Below are 17,797 nucleotides of genomic sequence, written 5' to 3'. Positions count from 1 at the left end.
TCTTTCAATTTAATCTCTCACCTGAACCAAACTGCTCATCAACACAATCCTTAGAAATATACAATTTTACCACTCATAAATTCTCTTACAAAACACTAGAACCATGTTCACCTAAGTTATTTGCTTCTTAAAACAAGGATGGCATTTCCACCAGTATCTAATAAAATGTTCTTCATTTCCATAAAAGAACTAAATAAAATTTACCCCAACATATATATTTCTTACATGTGCCTCAAAACTTTTGCATCCTCTATCCATTACCCAGTTCTAAAATCACTTCCACATGTTTAGGTATTTTATACAGCACTCCATATGAGTGATTGAAATTATTATGATTTCCATTCTTCTTATCTGTGTGAGTCTGCTCTTGATGCTATAATAAAATAGATATACTTCATGTACAAAATGTGCATCTCTCTGCTAAAGTAGTTATAACTATAATGAAATACCATAGGCTGACTGGCTTAAACAACAGACATGTTTATTGTGGTTTTGGAGGCTGGGAAGTTCCAATTAAAATGGCAGTCATTACACTTCCGGGAAGATGGCGACCGAGAAAAGCGGGGCTTAAGAGTCCCGCTAACAACCAATCTCCATTACCACAAAAAGAGCGCCTTTCATAGCCAGAAAACACCATCACCAGAAAAACAAAAAAACCACCAGGCTCCAGAGAGAAAGCGGACTGAGAACAGAGCTCAGGGCCACAGAGGAAACACACGCACCCGAGGACGCGGCAGCAGCGCCATAGTGCTGGCGGCAGCGGCGAACTCAACGGACGGCTACAGCAAGCCGAGGTGAGCAGATGCGGAACAGCCAGGCGGGATCTTTCGGCGCAGACAGCATTTAAAGCTCCCAGTGGCTGAGCTCAGCACACGCTGCAGGGATTCAGAGTGGAAATCAAAACCAGAGAAGAAAAAATACGCCAGCCTCATGGCCGAGAGCGTGGCAGAGGCGCCATATTGCCACCGGCAGCGGCAGCAGCAGTGAATTCACCGAGTCCAGTACAGCTACATCTGCGTACTCAAGAACAGTGAGTCAAATTGCGGGCCACAGAGGAGAAATCCCAGTATTGGGCCTCCTGGGACTTGACCCAGTGAGGGAGTGGTGGTGGCAGAGATATCACACCATAGGAGAGCATGCAACCTGGCACCCCCCATAGTTTAAAGCAGCCTCTATCGACTCCCTGGGTCGGAGACTCTGTGATACAACCCAGTAAAGGAGTAGTGGGGTCTGAGATAATACAGACTCGAGATCCAGAGCACCTTAAGTGAAGCCATAGTGACCCAAGGGAAGAACCCAGAGAAGGCACAAACCTCCGAAATCATGGGAAAGAGGAATAACACTGGAGTAATGAATGTGCACAACCCCACAACATCAGAACCTGATAAAACAGAAAATCAGAGATTTCTAGAAGATCAAATCAGGAAAATAACTGTAGAAATAATAGAGGTGCTTCGAAAAGAACTCAGAGAGAGCCAAAAAGAGATAAAGGATGCAATTAATGAAGTAAAGGCCTCAATTCAAAGCACAAACAACCGATTAGACCACATGGAGAACAGAATCTCGCTCTTAGAAGATGAGCAATCCAAAAATGAATGCATAGTTTCTAATCTAAAAAAAAGATATCCGACAGCAGGAATCTGATATTGAAGAAATATGGGCCCATCTTAAGAGAGCTAACCTAAGAATAATTGGAATAGAGGAGGGAAAAGAAAGTGAAACCAAAGGGATCAACAATCTCTTCAAGGAAGTAATAGCAGAAAATTTTCCAAATATAGAGCAAGAGGTTGATACACAGATCCAGGAAACTTATAGAACTCCCTTTAGACAGGATCAGAGAAGAGGATCCTCACGCCATATAATTGTCAAAATGACCAATGTGGAAGCCAAGCAGAGAATATTAAAGACAACAAAAACAAAGGGCCAACTGACATTCAGAGGCAAACCAATTAGAATCACTCCAGACTTCCCAAACCAAGTTATGAGAGCCAGAACGGCTTGGAGTAACATATTCCAAACTCTGAAAGAAAACAACTTCCAGCCAAAAATTTCCTACCCAGCAAAACTTTCTATCAAATTAGATGGAGAAATAAGAAGCTTCCATGACAAACAGAAACTGAAGGAATTTATGTCTTCAAAACCAGCGCTAGAGAAAAAACTCAAAGAGATTAACTACAAAGAAGAAATAGGTAACACTCACCAGAACCAGAGAAACAAGAGTTTCCATCCAACAGACAACTAAGATTGGTTATCTGTGGAGATTCATTATTTATGTTAGTCTTTTACCTATCTCTAAATTGTATTGTTTGCCTTTATTGTTGTTAATTTTTAGGATTTCTAGTTGGAATATTAATATACCTTCAGATATAGCATTTGGAAATATTTTATCCAATTCTATTAGTAACTTTTAACTCTGTTTACATTGTCTTTGGATATACAATATTTTCTTTTATTTTTTAGGGAGTTTGTATATTCTTCTGTTGCCTGTGCCATTGAAATCATATCCAAGAAATCACTGCCAATTTCAATGTTGTGAGGTTTTATGACCCAGATTTTCTCCTAAATGTTTATAGTCTTAAGATTTATATTTAGCTCTTTTATCTAGTTTGAGATAATACTTGTATGTGGGATTAGGTAAGGGTCCAATTTTATTCTTTTCCATGTAATTATTATTTTTCAACAATATTTAGTTAAAAGATTATTATTTCCACCACCAAATGTTTGTGGGAACCTTGTCAAAAATAACTTGACAATATAGGGAAGAAGTTAGCTCTAGGCTTGTATTTAACTCCAATGGTCTATATATCTGCCTTTAGAACTGTACTACACTGTTTCAATTATCGTAGTTTTATATGGTTTGAAATCAGAAAATATATATCTGCTAGCTTTGTTCTTTTTCAAGATCATTTTGGGTATCTAGAATTCATATTCCATATTAGGATAGATTTTTTTTCTGAAAAATAAATATATAAATATATGATAGTTTCACCTAAAAAAAACAGAAAAAAATATGCTCTGGTAAGAAAGAAAGCAAAAAGAAATACTGAAATGTTATCTTTAAATCATCAAACGCTTGGTATCAGACAAATGAAACTGTTATGTGAGATTATCATTTTTAATTTTGGATAAATTGCTATAATACTAGATGTCAACCACTAAGCCAAGCATGGGAAGGAGGGATGGGGAGGGGATCGGGTGGGGGCTGACTGGGCGATGTGTGCATGTATGTCTACAAAAGTTTGTATCCCACTATGATGTATGAATACAGTGCACCAATAAAATAAAATTAAAAAAAATGGCAGTCATTAAAAACACAAACAACAACAAATGCTGGCAAGGATGTAGAGAAGTGGGAACGCTAAGACATTGTTGGTGGGACTGCAAAGTAGTGCAACCATTTTGGAAAACAGTATGGAGGATCCTCAGAAGAATGGGAATGAATCTACCATTTGATCTAGCAATACCACTTCTGGGTATCTACCCAAAAGAATAGAACCCTAACTACCAAACTAATACATGTGTATCCATGTTTATAGCTGCATAATTCACAATTGCCAAACTATGGAACCAGCCAAGATGCCCATCAACAAATTAGTGTATTACAAAACTATGGGATATGTACACAACGGAATTTTATTTAGCCATAAAGAACAAAAGTATGTCATCTGAGGAGAAATGAATGGAACTGGAGAACATTATGCTGTGAGATTAGTCAGTCACAAAATGTAAAAAATTGGATGTTCCCCCTAATGTGCAGCAGTTAAAAAGAAAATTGGTCATAGGAGGAGCGCTAGATGAAGAAGGAGTAACCATAGATGAGCAAATAAGGCAACCTAACTAAGGGGGCCAGAAAGGGAGAAGACGGAAATTCCCTAATGTGCATGATGTACATCCACAAACATACCAAAGTCAATCACTAAGCCAAACATGCAAAGGAGGGTGGGGGGAAAGAATGGGGTGGAAACTGGGAAAGGGCTAAATGAGTGATGTGTACATGTAGGCCTCTACATCTTGTACCCCATTAAGATATATGATAACAATGCACCAATAAAATAAAGAAAATTGCCGAGCGTGGTGGTGCACGCTTGTAATCCCTGCGCTTGGGAGGCGGAGACAGGAGGATCGTGCAGGTTCGAAGCCAGCCACGCGTGCTGGCTTAGGAGACCCTGTTTCCAAATAAAAATGTAAAAATAGGTCTGGGAGTGTAGTCCGGTTGTAGAAGGGCTTCCAGGAACCCCAGTACCACCAAAAATTAAATAAAAAATAAAATAAAATTAAGAAATTAAACTGGGAATTTAAAATAAGTCAAAGATCTAAACCAGGTATGGTAGCAAGTGCCTGTAATCCCAGTACTCAGGAGATTTACACAGAAGAATTGCAGGCTCCACCAGCCTCAGCAATATAACAAGACCCTGTTTCATAATAAAAGATAAAAATCAATACCAAAAATTCAAATAATTCAATAAAAATGGGCAATTGAATTGAAACTTCTAAAAAAAGAAATACAAATCACTAGCAAATATATGAAAAATATTTAACATCAGTAGCAATCAAGGAAAAGCACATCAAAATTACACTGAGATTTCATCTAACCCTAGTTAGCTTGGCAATCATTATGAATACAAACAATATTAAATGCTGGTGAGGATATGAACAAAAAGGAACACTTATACACTGTTGGTGGAATTGTAAATTAGTACAATTATTATGGAAATCAGTATGCCAGTTCCTCAAAAGGCTAAGAATGGAAACACCATATGACTCAGCCATACCACTCCTTAGTGTCTTTTCAAAAGAATTAAAATTGGAATAGTATAGTGATGCATACCCATATTTATAGCAGCACAATCTACTATATTGAAATTATGGGACCAATGTAGAGGCCCTTCAGCAGACAGCTGGATAATAAAAATGTGGTCTATATATACGATGAAATTTTACTCTTTATAAAGAACAAAATCATGTCATTTGCAAGAAAATTGATGGAAGTAGAAAATACTATGCTAAGTGAAATCAGACAATATTAGAAAATCAAGGGTGGTATGTTTTCTCTTATGTGTGGAAGGTAGAGTGAAAATAGGAAAGCAAATGGGACTTTAGATAAATGAGGAAAGAGACTAGTAGAATAGTGGAAGGGGATTGGGGGAGGGGTGAGAGGAGGGGGGAAACGAGGACTGAGGAACAGCTTGAAAAGGTTATGTCTATACAAGAAGGCTTCACTATCAATCTCAGTCACTTGTATGAGAGAGAAGAGGAGGGAGAATGGGGAGATATAGAGAGTGAAACACACCAAGCACTGTGCGCATGAATGTTTGTATTACATTGAATCTCACTATGATGTATAATTACATTTTACCAATAAAAGTATTTTATTTTTTTAGGTCGCTGAACTTAATTTTAATTTGTATTTATTTACTGGAAGATTATCCCACTTTATACAAAAACCTTTAAGTGTTATTATAATTATATTACTTTTTACAACCTTAGAATGTATACAAAATGAAATGTAGTCATGAAAAAATGGCATCTAGTTTTCTTTTTGCATTTGGAGAAAAGGAGGTGAATTATTTGATCAAAGTTTGTAACTATTAAGATTTATTTATTTATTTATTAAAAACAAATTTTTTCGAACATAAATGGTATACATTTAAACTATATTTGGTGCCCTTTCCCCCCCCCGTCCCTGTTTTCCCTCCCCCCCTCCCACCAATGGTTGACCAGGGTAACCATGTCATATTCATAATTTTATGCATATTCAGATGTAGACCCTCATTAATCAAGATCAGCCTTCCTCCTCTCCTATCTTTCCATTCAAACTTTGCTGATATTTCCCCTCCATTATCTGGAGTCCCACTGGTATCCTCTGTGTTTCCTAGTTTGAGCATATTAGAGGAAACATATGTACCTTCTCCTTCTGTGTTTGGCTGATCTCACTTAATGTTTCCAGGGCTTTCCATATTCTTGCAAATGATATAATTTTTTTCTTCTTTATGGCTGAATAGAATTCCATTGTGTATATTTCCCAAAGTTTAGTATCATAAAAGTATTTTAAAAAGAAAGAAAGTACCTTGAAGAATTACCAGAGATTTAGAACAAAAAAACAAAACTCTAGGATTTGGGAAACTGCTACACAACTCCTGAAGTCAGAAAACTTGAATATGAACTGGACATAGTGGTGTATGCTTGTAATCCTAGTACTTGGGAGTCTGAGACACGAGGATCACAGGTTCGAGGACAGCCTTAGGAAATAGTGAGACTCTTTTTAACCTAGTAAGACCCTGTTTCAAAATAAAAATAAAATGAAATATAGCTGGGGTATAGCTTGGGAGTAGGATGTCCCTGGGTTCAATTCCCAGTACCACAAAAAAAGAGAAGAGAACTTGAACTTCAATATGACAATTTCAAAACATCAAGTATGATAGTTTCCTATTTTAGATTCACTACTTACTAGCTATGTAATTTGTCACGCTATTAAGGTTTTTGAGCATCTGCTTAATTATCTTAAATTGGGAAGAATTATGATCATTATAGTACTTACCTCAAAGAGTTTGTGTGTCCATTAAATTATATATGTAGACATCTTAGCATGTAATAAATGCTCAACAAACTTCATCTCTCATTATTACTTTTTCTTTATTATGTCTGTCTTAAAATTATTTTTATGCAAGTGAATATAGTTTTTCTCATATCTTAACTGTTTGGGAATGTCAATCCTTTTTTGTGTGCATAAGACTGACAATCAGAGTTAGGAGCATTGGACCTCTGAGCTACACCCGAGCCCTTCTTTATTTTTTATTTTCAAACAGGGTCTTGCTAAGTTGCTGAGCCTATTCTCGAACCTACCATCCTTCTATCTCAGCCTCTCAAGGACTGGAATTACAGGAATGCATCATGATGCGCATGGGAATATCAGATTTTTGAGAATATGATGAAAGTTGGATACTCCCTGTTCTGAAAAATTCACCCTTATGAAAAAATGGCATAATATTTGCCATAACCTTCAATCCCCTAAGGTTATTTTGTGAATCCTTCACAAGACAGTAGCTTTCAAACTTTACACAATGCAGCTATAGTAGGAAATATATTTTATTTATTTATTTATGTTTACATCATGACGAAGTTCAGAGTGATAGAGATATGCATGCACACTGCAATTGGTCAGCCTCTCCCCAACTACCACCCGGCTCCCTCACACTCCTTGTGCACGACATTGAGGTTAGGTATTGATAATTTTGCATATGTACATCATGTGCATTGAAGTGCCCCTCTCTTTGAAATAATTTTTCAATTTTTGCCTGTGAAAACCTATTTTGCCTAGAGTTAAACAGCTAAGCAATGACAAAAACTCTGCAGTTAGTTTGTCAGCATTAGAGATAGTCTCTAAGAAATGACCAGGAAGTCTGGCTGGGTGGTACATGCCTATAATTCCAGTACTTGGGAGGATGAGATAGGAAAATCACAGGTTTGAGACCAGCCTCAGAAATTTATTTTAGGAAAACAGGCATGCTATTTCATTGTGTATGTGAAAGAAAGTATTGATTTTGTATTTGTTCACTATTCAATTTCTTTTAATTCATCAAAATACAAAGAAGAAAATTAGAGGATACCAGAATGAAAAAGGTCAGGAATAACCAAGACCAACATTGGAGTCTATTTGCTCCCATTTCTGTTTGCATGCAAAATTTCACATCATGTAGTTTCTGGTTTTTTGTTTGTTTGTTTGCAAGTCTGGGGATGGAACTCAGGGGCACTGTACCTTTGATCTACACCCCCTGCCCTATTTTTATTCTTCATTTTGAAACAGGGTCTCACTAAGTTGTAGAGGGCCTCATTAAGTAGCTGAGGCTGTCCATGAACCACAATCCTCCAGTCTCAGCCTCCTGAATGCTGGGATTACAAGCGTGCACCACCACTCACATAGTTAGTGTACTCATGTAGTTTCTAAAATGAAATATATTTTTACCTTTGAATGATGAAGAAAATGGACTCAGCTTAATAAGGAGAAAAATAATCATTTGAATCCTTCTGACTAGTAAATCAATCCAACATAAAACCAATCTAGCAAAAATCAGATTTAATTTACTCTCACATTATTTGGGGGGGGATAAATTACTATATAATAAAATAGCACCCAATATATTATTCAGACCATCTTCTTCCCAGTTATGAAGTGAAGACATTACAATTCTTACGTTCTAAGACTTAATTAATTATAAATATTTATGGCTCAGACTCCTCTCTATCTCTCCACCATTATCATGGTACCAGTTCTCTGATGTTACTTTGGTCTAAAACAGATCTCATTCAAAAAGATATTGAAGAAAAAATGGATAGTACAGATGAGGATAAAAGCTGAAAGTTGTAGAATGCATGTCTTTCTTACCCACTAGTAATCATGCATTTATAAATTGTTAATCCTGATTTGTCTCAATTGCTGCACTGTAGAATCTTAGTAAATTGCATTAGATTAATATTTTGTTTCCTCAGTTAAATGTAAGCAAAAATGATAACTTGCACTACAGTAACATTGCATTTGGGAAATTTAAACCCACTAAATTATAAATGCAAAGGGGATTAAAGCAAGGTACCTGAAATAATGTTTATGGTTTACAAGTAGGTTAAAATATGTATCAACTTTATTAAAGTTTGAGAATTTGAAAATAGGAGCATATTTAAAAATTGCTCTTTAGATATTTGTGATTCTGATGTGACTTTCATCCTTCATAAGAAATGAGTGCCACAAGGAATGTTTAGTCCAAGGGTATAAATTTTAGTTATACAAGATGAGTAAGCCCTAGTGAGCTACAGTATAGTGTTTCTAATTAAAAATATGCATTGTATACTTAAAGATTTGCTAAGAAGGTAAATATTACACTGTGTGATTTTCCCCTGGCATTAGGTATTGAATCCAAGGGCTATTTCCAAGTTACATCCCCACTCTTTTTTATTTTATTTTCAAACAAGGTCTCTGTAAGTTCCTGAGTGTCTAGCTAAATTTCTGATGCTGGCATCAAAACCGTGATCCTCCTGTCTCAGCCTCCCAAGTACAGGGATTACAGGCATGCACCACCACATCCAGCTACAGTGTTTTTAATCACAAAATCTAAAAATAGTAGTAATACTAATAGTGAATAAATTTGTGGAGATGATGAATACATTTATGGCATATATTGCAATGATAATTTCATGGGTGTATATTTTTATCCAACTCCACTCAGTCATACACATTAAATATATACACATTTTACATGTCAATCATAATTTTTGGGGGGTGGTATTGGTAATAGAACCTAGAGGCATTCTGACTCTGAGCAACATCCCCAGCTCTAATTTTATTTATTTTTAAATTTTGAAAGAGTCTCACTTAGATGCTGAAGGCCTAATTAAGTTGCTGAGGCTGACTTCAAACCTGTGCTCCTCCTGTCTCAGCCTCCTAAATACTTGGATTACAGATGTGCTCTACCATGCTTATCTTGTCAATTATTTTGGCATAACTGGGGCATTTTACCTCTGAGCTACACCCCTAACTTTATTTAGAAATAGGGTCTCACTAAGTTGCAAAGGGCCTCACTAAGTAGCTGAGGCTAGCTGGCCACAAACCCACCATCCTGTCTCAGCCTCCCAAGTACTGGTATTACAAGCATGTGTTACCACATCCAACATCAATCATTATACATATACATACATACATACATATACATATATATACATACATACACTATATATACATACATATAATATATACATGTATATACATTATATATATATATATATATATATATATATATATATATATATATATATATATTGGTGGTACTTAGGATGGAACCCTTCTACCTCCGGGCTACACTCCCAGACCTATTTTATATTTTATTTGGAAACAGGGTCTCTTAAGCCAGTGAGGCTGGCTTCGAACCAGAGTGATCCTCCTGTCTCCGCCTCCCAAGCGCGGGGATTACAAGCGTACTCCACCATGCCTGGCAACATCAATCATATTTTGATAAAGTTATTTTTAAAAGAAATAAGCACAAACTATTGTCATCATGATTGTTAGTCTGTTCATTCTAGAGGGCAAAATGTGTTCACATAAATATGAGAATAAGCAAATGCACTTATACAGTAACTTGGTCAAGACTTAAAATCATAAATGAATGTTTTCATCTCCCAAAATATCAAGCAAACTTTTTAAATGAAAATAATTAAAGCTTTAAAGCAATTAAAATTCTTACCATTGAAAATTTAGAAGATATAATGGGATAAAACTAGATTGCTAGCTCTGGTTACAACCAGTTTATAAGCACAACCCAGTCACTTAATTCATTTTTTTTCAACAGTGGGAAACAAGTTCGGGGTCTTGACCAGGCTGACTTAACATATATAGTCTTCCTGTCTCAGCCTCCAGGGCATCTTGGAATTATAGGTCTGTGCCACTGCACCTGGCCATTTAATCCCTTTTAGTCTGAATTTTCTTAGCTACAAAACAAGAAGTTGAGCTGAGTGTGGTAGTGCATGCTTGTAATCCCAGTACTTGGGATGTTGAGACAGGAGGATCGCATATTTGACAATAGCCTTAGCAAGCAGTGATGCTATCATCAACCTAGCGATACCCTGTTTCAAAATAAAAATAAAATAGGGCTGGAGGGTTACTCAGAGTTAAAATGCCCCTAAATTCAATCCCCAGTAGCACACATACATACACACAAATAACAAGGAGTTGCATTCGGTGATCTCTGTTGCTCTCCTATCTACATGGCAACCTAATAGTTTGTCATATTGAATATATATATATATATATGTATATATATATATAAAAATTTATATATATAAATATATATTATATATGTGTAAATATATATATATATGTATTTATATATGTATGTATATATAGCATCCCATAAAAATAAACAATTTATGTGCCCACAAATACATTCATTTATATCCTTGCATTTTAAACTTGTGAGAGGACCAAAGCCTCACCCCTAAACTCGATTTTATATTGAAAAGTGATTAAGTGATTAATTGATAAAATTTTACTGAGACATTATTAATTTCCCGGAAAGCCTTATAGATCTTTGCCAAAAATTTATTTCTCCAGTTTTGGGGTATTGCTCTGGATGATTGAGAGAGGGCAGATAATAAAAAAGCAAAATATCCATCATACCGACTCATACACAGTTTGAAATACAGACAGCAGCTTTTTCCTCACTGTTGTTAGATACATACAAAATCTGAGGTGAAATCATTTTCTCACTAAACTGTGTAATAAAGATTTACAGCATGTTTTACCATCATTTTCATGATTAGGAGAAAAACGGAGTGAATTGTCTAGTAATTTTCTGCATTATGCCATTAATTCTGAGGTAGAAGGTTCTTCCACAAGAGATATGTACACTAATCTACGAAAATGGATTCTGTGGCCCTTAACACCTTGTTCAATGTAGAATTACATTTTAGAATGGTTTGAAAAAATCTATCTATGAGTTCAAAAATAAATATTTAATAAAGAATAGCAGCCTTAATTTCAGAAAGATGACATAATCAACTCTTCATCATCTACACTGCTACACAGAAACAAAGCAGTGACTCTAATAATATTTCTATTCAACATTACAATATATTTTGATCCCCAGATGTAATACAATAATGTATGATGAAATTGAGAATTTCTTTTACATATGCATTGAATGTTTTTCTTCAATTTCACAAAACATGGGCTTGTCTAATACAATTTTTAAATGTATTCTTCCCTCTTAATAATATATTACAGACACCACTCAAATCACTCAAACACAACACATCTATGCCTTCAATTTATTCTTTTTAACCAACACATTAGAATTCATGGTATATTATAATATTCCATAGTAATCCACATAAATTGCTGTATTTTATTGATTTCCCTTGTTAATTGACATTGCAATGTTTTTTATTTCTTCCTGACATGCACATTCTATAAACAGCACTCATATAAACATCCTAATAAATATGTTCTTATACACTGGAGCCTGTATTTCTATAGTGTATAATCTGAAAAACAAAATTGCTAAATTAATGGGCATAAACCAAAAGTGGTGGCACAACACCCATAATCCCAATACGTGGGAAGCTGAGAGAGGACACGCAAATGTTTGCCGCTAGCCCCAGTAATTTAGTGAAGCCTTTAACAATTTTGTGAGATCTTGTTTCAAATAAAATGTAAAATAGAGCTGCAAGTATAGCTCCTTCATAATACCAATAACTTAATTATTGGGTGTAAAATTTGTTAAGTTACTATAGATAGGTCAGGTTACTTCCAAAGAAATAATACTGTATTAATTTCAATCCCAGATAGTTTCATGAGAGGGTATGTTTTTCCAGTTGGAATTTTAGGCGTAAGCAAACAGGCCCTATGGAATCTAGGCATATTAATTGGTGATGTTTTAATTCCTTTTCTGTGAATTGCCTATTTACACCAATTGGGATAAGTGTTTGTAAAGTCAACATATTCACGAGCAAAATTTAAAAAACTATACTCTAAAGCTGGGCATGGTGGTACATTCCTGTAATTTTAGTACTTCAGAGGCTGCGGACAGGAGAGTTGTAGGTTCAAGACCAGCTTCAGCAATTTAGCAAGACCTTGTTTCAAAAAATTTTTTTTTAAAGTTAAAGGGCTGGGAGTGTAGCTTAGAGGTAGAATGTCCCTGGGTTCAATCCCTAATACCATGAAAAGCAAAACAAAATAAATATAAATATTTGTCTCAAGAAAGATGGAAAGCCAGGCATGGTGGTGCATGCCTATAATCCCAGTACTTGGGAGACTGAAACAAGAGGTTTGCAGGCTCAGGGCCAAACTTAACTATTTAGAAAGACCCATAGCTACTTAATGAAACCCTTTTACAAAATAAAAAATAGAAAGGGTTGAAGGTGTAGCTCAGAGTTAGAATGTCCCTGGGTTTCAATCTCCAGTAAGAGAGAGGGGAGTGGAGAGGACAAGTCAGAGACCATTTATTTCTGGGAACTGTCTTCAAACTCAAAAGTCTACATAAAGATAAAGGTGAAATCTGTGAATTAAAAGTTTGAACAAGTTATGGCAAGGCTTAAACATGAGCTGAAGTACTCTGCACTTTTTTGTCTAAGCATGCCAGTGGTCTGGGATTTACCTGACATCTCCTTCTGCATTTTTGGTCTGCTTTGCCTGCCTAGTGTGGCTTGACTTGAGAAAAGTCTGGGAGCAGCACAGTGTTATTTTTGGTATCCTGTCTAGCCCCCAACTGCATATTGATTCCATAATATTGTTTCTTCTATATACTCCCATATCTGCTCCATAAACCCTACTGTGTATACAGTGATCTTTGGATGTCAACTGTACTCTCAATAGGCAACTGATTTCTAAATAAGATTAGTATGATGAATTGCTTAGTATGCTACTCCGCACAGAATAATGGGCCTTAAGGTTCTGAGAATGATTCAAGTAACATCTGCAAACCTTCTTATTCCTTTTGACTACCATAAGATAAACTGATCCAACTCCTTTTTCAGAACCAACTCAGCAAACTGGGTAATTTTTCCAGCCTACAAATTTCCAGATCTCATTGTGTTGCTGATCAAGGTGCTATTATAAGGGTCTCAGCACTTGAGTTTCTTCCACCTCTATTATTTTACCAGTGCAATCACAACCTATAATATAGCAAAATTTTAGATCTCTTCTATTACAGTATGACTATTATTATAGCAAAATGAGAAAATATAATGAATAAAAAATCTTGAATTAAGAATATCTTGAAAGTTGTGTGTGGTGGTGGACACCTGTAATACCAGTACTTGGGAGGCTGAGACAGGATGACTGCAGGTTTGAGACCAGCCTCAACAACTTACCAAGACTCTTAGCAACCCAGCCAGACACTGTTTCAAAATAAAATAATGAAAGGTGCTAGGGGAGTAATGTGAAGATTGTAATGATTTGGATTTAGAATGACCCCTAACCCACATGGAAAGAAGGTAGCAATGTTGGAAGCAGGGCTTGGCTACTAAGAATGAGGGTCCTGGCTTGCTGGTGTTCTTTTTCCAGGCTTCGTCTGCTTCCTACCACCATGCCCTGAGCTCCTCAAATCTGGCCTGAATTGGACTGAACCTCTAAATCTCCAAAAACTTTGAGCAAATAAATCATCCTTTCTCTAAATTGTGTGGTTAATCATTTTGGATTATAGCAGTAAGAATTACTGAGACAGAGGGAAAATGCCCTTCCAAGTTAACACACACACACACACACACACACACACACACACACATACACTTAAAAACTCAATTTAAATAGGATAATTTTGTTTTGAGACAAAGTCTCACCAGGTTGCTTAGGTTTGTCTCCAACTTATGGATTCAAGCAATCCTCCCATGTCAGCCTCCTGCGTGGATGAGACTAGAGATGGGTGCCACCATGCCAGGCTTAGAAATACTAAGTTTTTGAGACAGACATTGTTTCATATGAGTGTATGCATGTGTACACACATGCAGCTTTCATGTGCTAACTCCAATAGCACAGTAATGATATGATGGCAATAGCCTCCCAAACAGAAAGTCTAGATTCCTATCATGCATGGCTAGTGTCTTAAAGCAAATTAATTAACCTTTCTGCACTTTAATATTCTATAATCTGAAAATTCTTATATTAACTTCTGTTGAATATATGATTAGGTACTCATATAACCAAAGGGTTACATAAAATCTGAGCACTGGTTCAAATAAAAGAGATTTTATATGCAAAAATTATATTCAGATGGGAACAAACTTTTCTGTGAAAAAAGGAAGCTGCCTGTGCTTGTATTCATTTTGCAACAAAAGTATATAATCTTATCTGGCAAATTAGTCCTACAAAATGAAAAAAAAATACTTCATGTCCCTTTGAATTTCAAATGTTTAACCAGATATTCATTTAACTCATTTAAAATGATCAAGGCTACATCTGTTTCATATATATATATTAGTTTTGTACTACTGTACCAAAATACCTAAGGCAGTTAACTTTGCAAAAGGTTTATTTAGCTCATAGTTTTGGAGGTCCAAGGGCAAGGCACTGTCATCAACTGTGTTGGTGAAGACTTCTTAGCAAATGGCAGATGAGCAATAGGAGGGGTACATTCTAGAATGAGGAGTCACATCTCAAACAGGAGTAGAGAGTACAAGAACATATAGAGACAGGCATGGTGGTATATGCATGTAATCCCAGTATATGGCAACCTGAGGCATGAGAATGATGCTCAGATCCTGTTTCAAAACAAACATCAAAAGGGCTGAGGGTATAGCTCAGAGATAGAATGACCCTGGGTTCAATTCCCACTATAACAAGAGAGAGAGAGAGGGAGGGAGAGAGAGAGAGAGAGAAAGAGAGAGAGAGAGAATGAACAGGTGCAGTCGGAGCTTTCAGGCTTGTTCCTTTCATAGCATTTCTCCCAGGGAAACTAAAGTGGTTGCACTTGACCTACCTTACATTTCCAATGACCTGAATACCTTCTACTTGGCCCCACCTTGCCTCAGCATCACCTTTTGCAGACAAAGCTTTCAATCACAATGGACTGTGGAAAGGCATAATTAAATCACATCTTTGATATAGTATTCTACTCCTAATTATTTATTCTTTTTATGCTATTGTAAAAAGAATCTCTTTTGTACTAGGGATTGAACCCCGGTGCGTTTTTACCTTCAACTTGTACCTCCAGTCCCTTTTGTTTTAAAATGGGCTTTTTCCAAGTTGTTTGAGGCTAGCCTTGAACCTATGATCCTCCTGTGTCACCCCCCCCAAATACTGGGATTGCAGGCGTGCACAAGTGCTCCCAACTAGAATTGTTTTCTTAATTAGGAAAGCCTCTTTTGTCCTGACTTTTTTTCTTCCTTGAGTTTTATCATGTAGAACATGCTATTTGAGAGATAAAGTAGTCTTGTGATCAGGAAGGAAAAAAAAAATCAGCACACTAGAGAATCTGGTGCCTTGAAGATGAGGATCTCTAATAATTCTGGAGCCTCATACCCCCAGACTTCTGGTTATGTAGATAATTAAACTTCATATTGCTTAAGTTAATTTTGGTTAACTGTGCTGGTTACTTCCATCTAAAAAAACTCAATTAGCACAATAATAAAGGACAGCTGGAACTGCAATTAAATTATTTTAATATGAAGCATATCATACAAAAAGCAGAATATTCAAGACATATAGGAATAGTTTACAGAAAAATAATAAATGAACATATGTGTGTACTCAGCACCAAAGTAATAAAGCACTTGAAGATACACTGTAGTAGGCAGTGCATCTACACTGACTTGCCACAGACTTTATTTTTATTTATTTATTTTATTATGTATTTATTTATGTGTTTGTTTGTTTATTTGTTTATTTATTTATTTACTTACTTACTTTTTAGTGGTACTGAGGTTCCTGGAAGCCCTTCTATCTCTGGGCTAAGACTTTAAAGTAACCACTATGCTATGCTACTATGCTACAGACTTTAAAGTAACCACTCACATAGAAAACAAAGAGAAGCTTATGGACCAAGAGAGTAAATGTAATCATAAAGTTACTCAGTCCAAAAGAAAGAAAAAGTAAAGGAAAAAAAGAAAAAAATGGCACAAATTAAAAAAAATGCCAGCAACGTAGATTTAAACCAAACCATATCCATGATAACATTAAGGTCAGGGGTTCAAACATCCGAATTAAATAGCAGATAGTAGCCAGATGTTGTAGAACACACCTGTAATTTCAGTACTTGGGAAACTCAAACAGGATGATTGCAGGTTCCAGGCCATTCTCACCAACTTAGCAAGGCTCTGGGGCATCTCTTTCCTAGTGCCAACTGCTACTGCCTTGATTCACTGTCACATGATCAATTTCAATAATCCCCTTTGTTACTGTAAGTAATCGATCTGAAATAGAAAAATGATCATTCCAGTTTCATGTAAAAATTTTATAGCTTCGCACTACCCTCAAGATAAAAAATCTAAACGTAATTAAAATAGTGTGAAAGACATTTCATGATCTCTTATTGCTCCAGAATCATCTTACCACTCCTCCCTCCATTGCACAACCTATTCTATTTGGAGCTATATTCATTACTGTAAGTACTCCAGATTATTATTATACTGTGACTTTGCACGTGCTTTTGCCAGCTTAGGGCTACACAAGCTATTTCTTTATGAGTGCGCTTTGATTATTGGTATTTTTCGAGAAATCTGTCCATTCTGCTGAAATAGATGAATGTATTGTCTTAAAAAAATTAGGTTTGATACTGCTAAGTTGTGTTGTTTCTCTCATCCCTGACATTTGGTGTCCTCTCTAATTTTTCTGGTTGCTATGTCTATGATTATGGATTTGCCTAATTCTTGCAGTTCTGTCAGGCTTTGCTTCATTTATTTCAAAGCTCTATTATTAGCTGTATAATTATTTAGTATTGTTGGTCTTTTAATTAATTTCTGATGTAAAATTGTGAAGTGACCTAATTCTTCCAGGTAATTTCCTTTGTTATGAAGTATACATTGTTTGATATTAATATATTCACTCAAGTGTCCTTTTTTCCCAGTACTAGAAATTGAACCCAGGGGTATTCGGCCTCTGAACTACATATTGAGCCTTTTTATTTTTTAATTTTGAAGCAGGGTCTCACTAAGTTGCTGACGATCTCACTGATGTTGCTGATGTTGACCTGAAAGCCACAATCATCCTGTCCTGTATTTCCAAGTACTGGGATTACAGGCATGCACCACCATGCCCCAGCAGTGAACGTATGGTTTGCATGGTATATTATGTTCTATGCTTTAACTTTTAACTTGTTTG

This window comes from Muscardinus avellanarius, assembly GCF_963383645.1.
Source record: "Muscardinus avellanarius genome assembly, chromosome: X".
In the NCBI taxonomy this organism is placed as follows: Eukaryota; Metazoa; Chordata; class Mammalia; order Rodentia; family Gliridae; genus Muscardinus; species Muscardinus avellanarius.
This window is presented reverse-complemented; position numbering follows the sequence as displayed.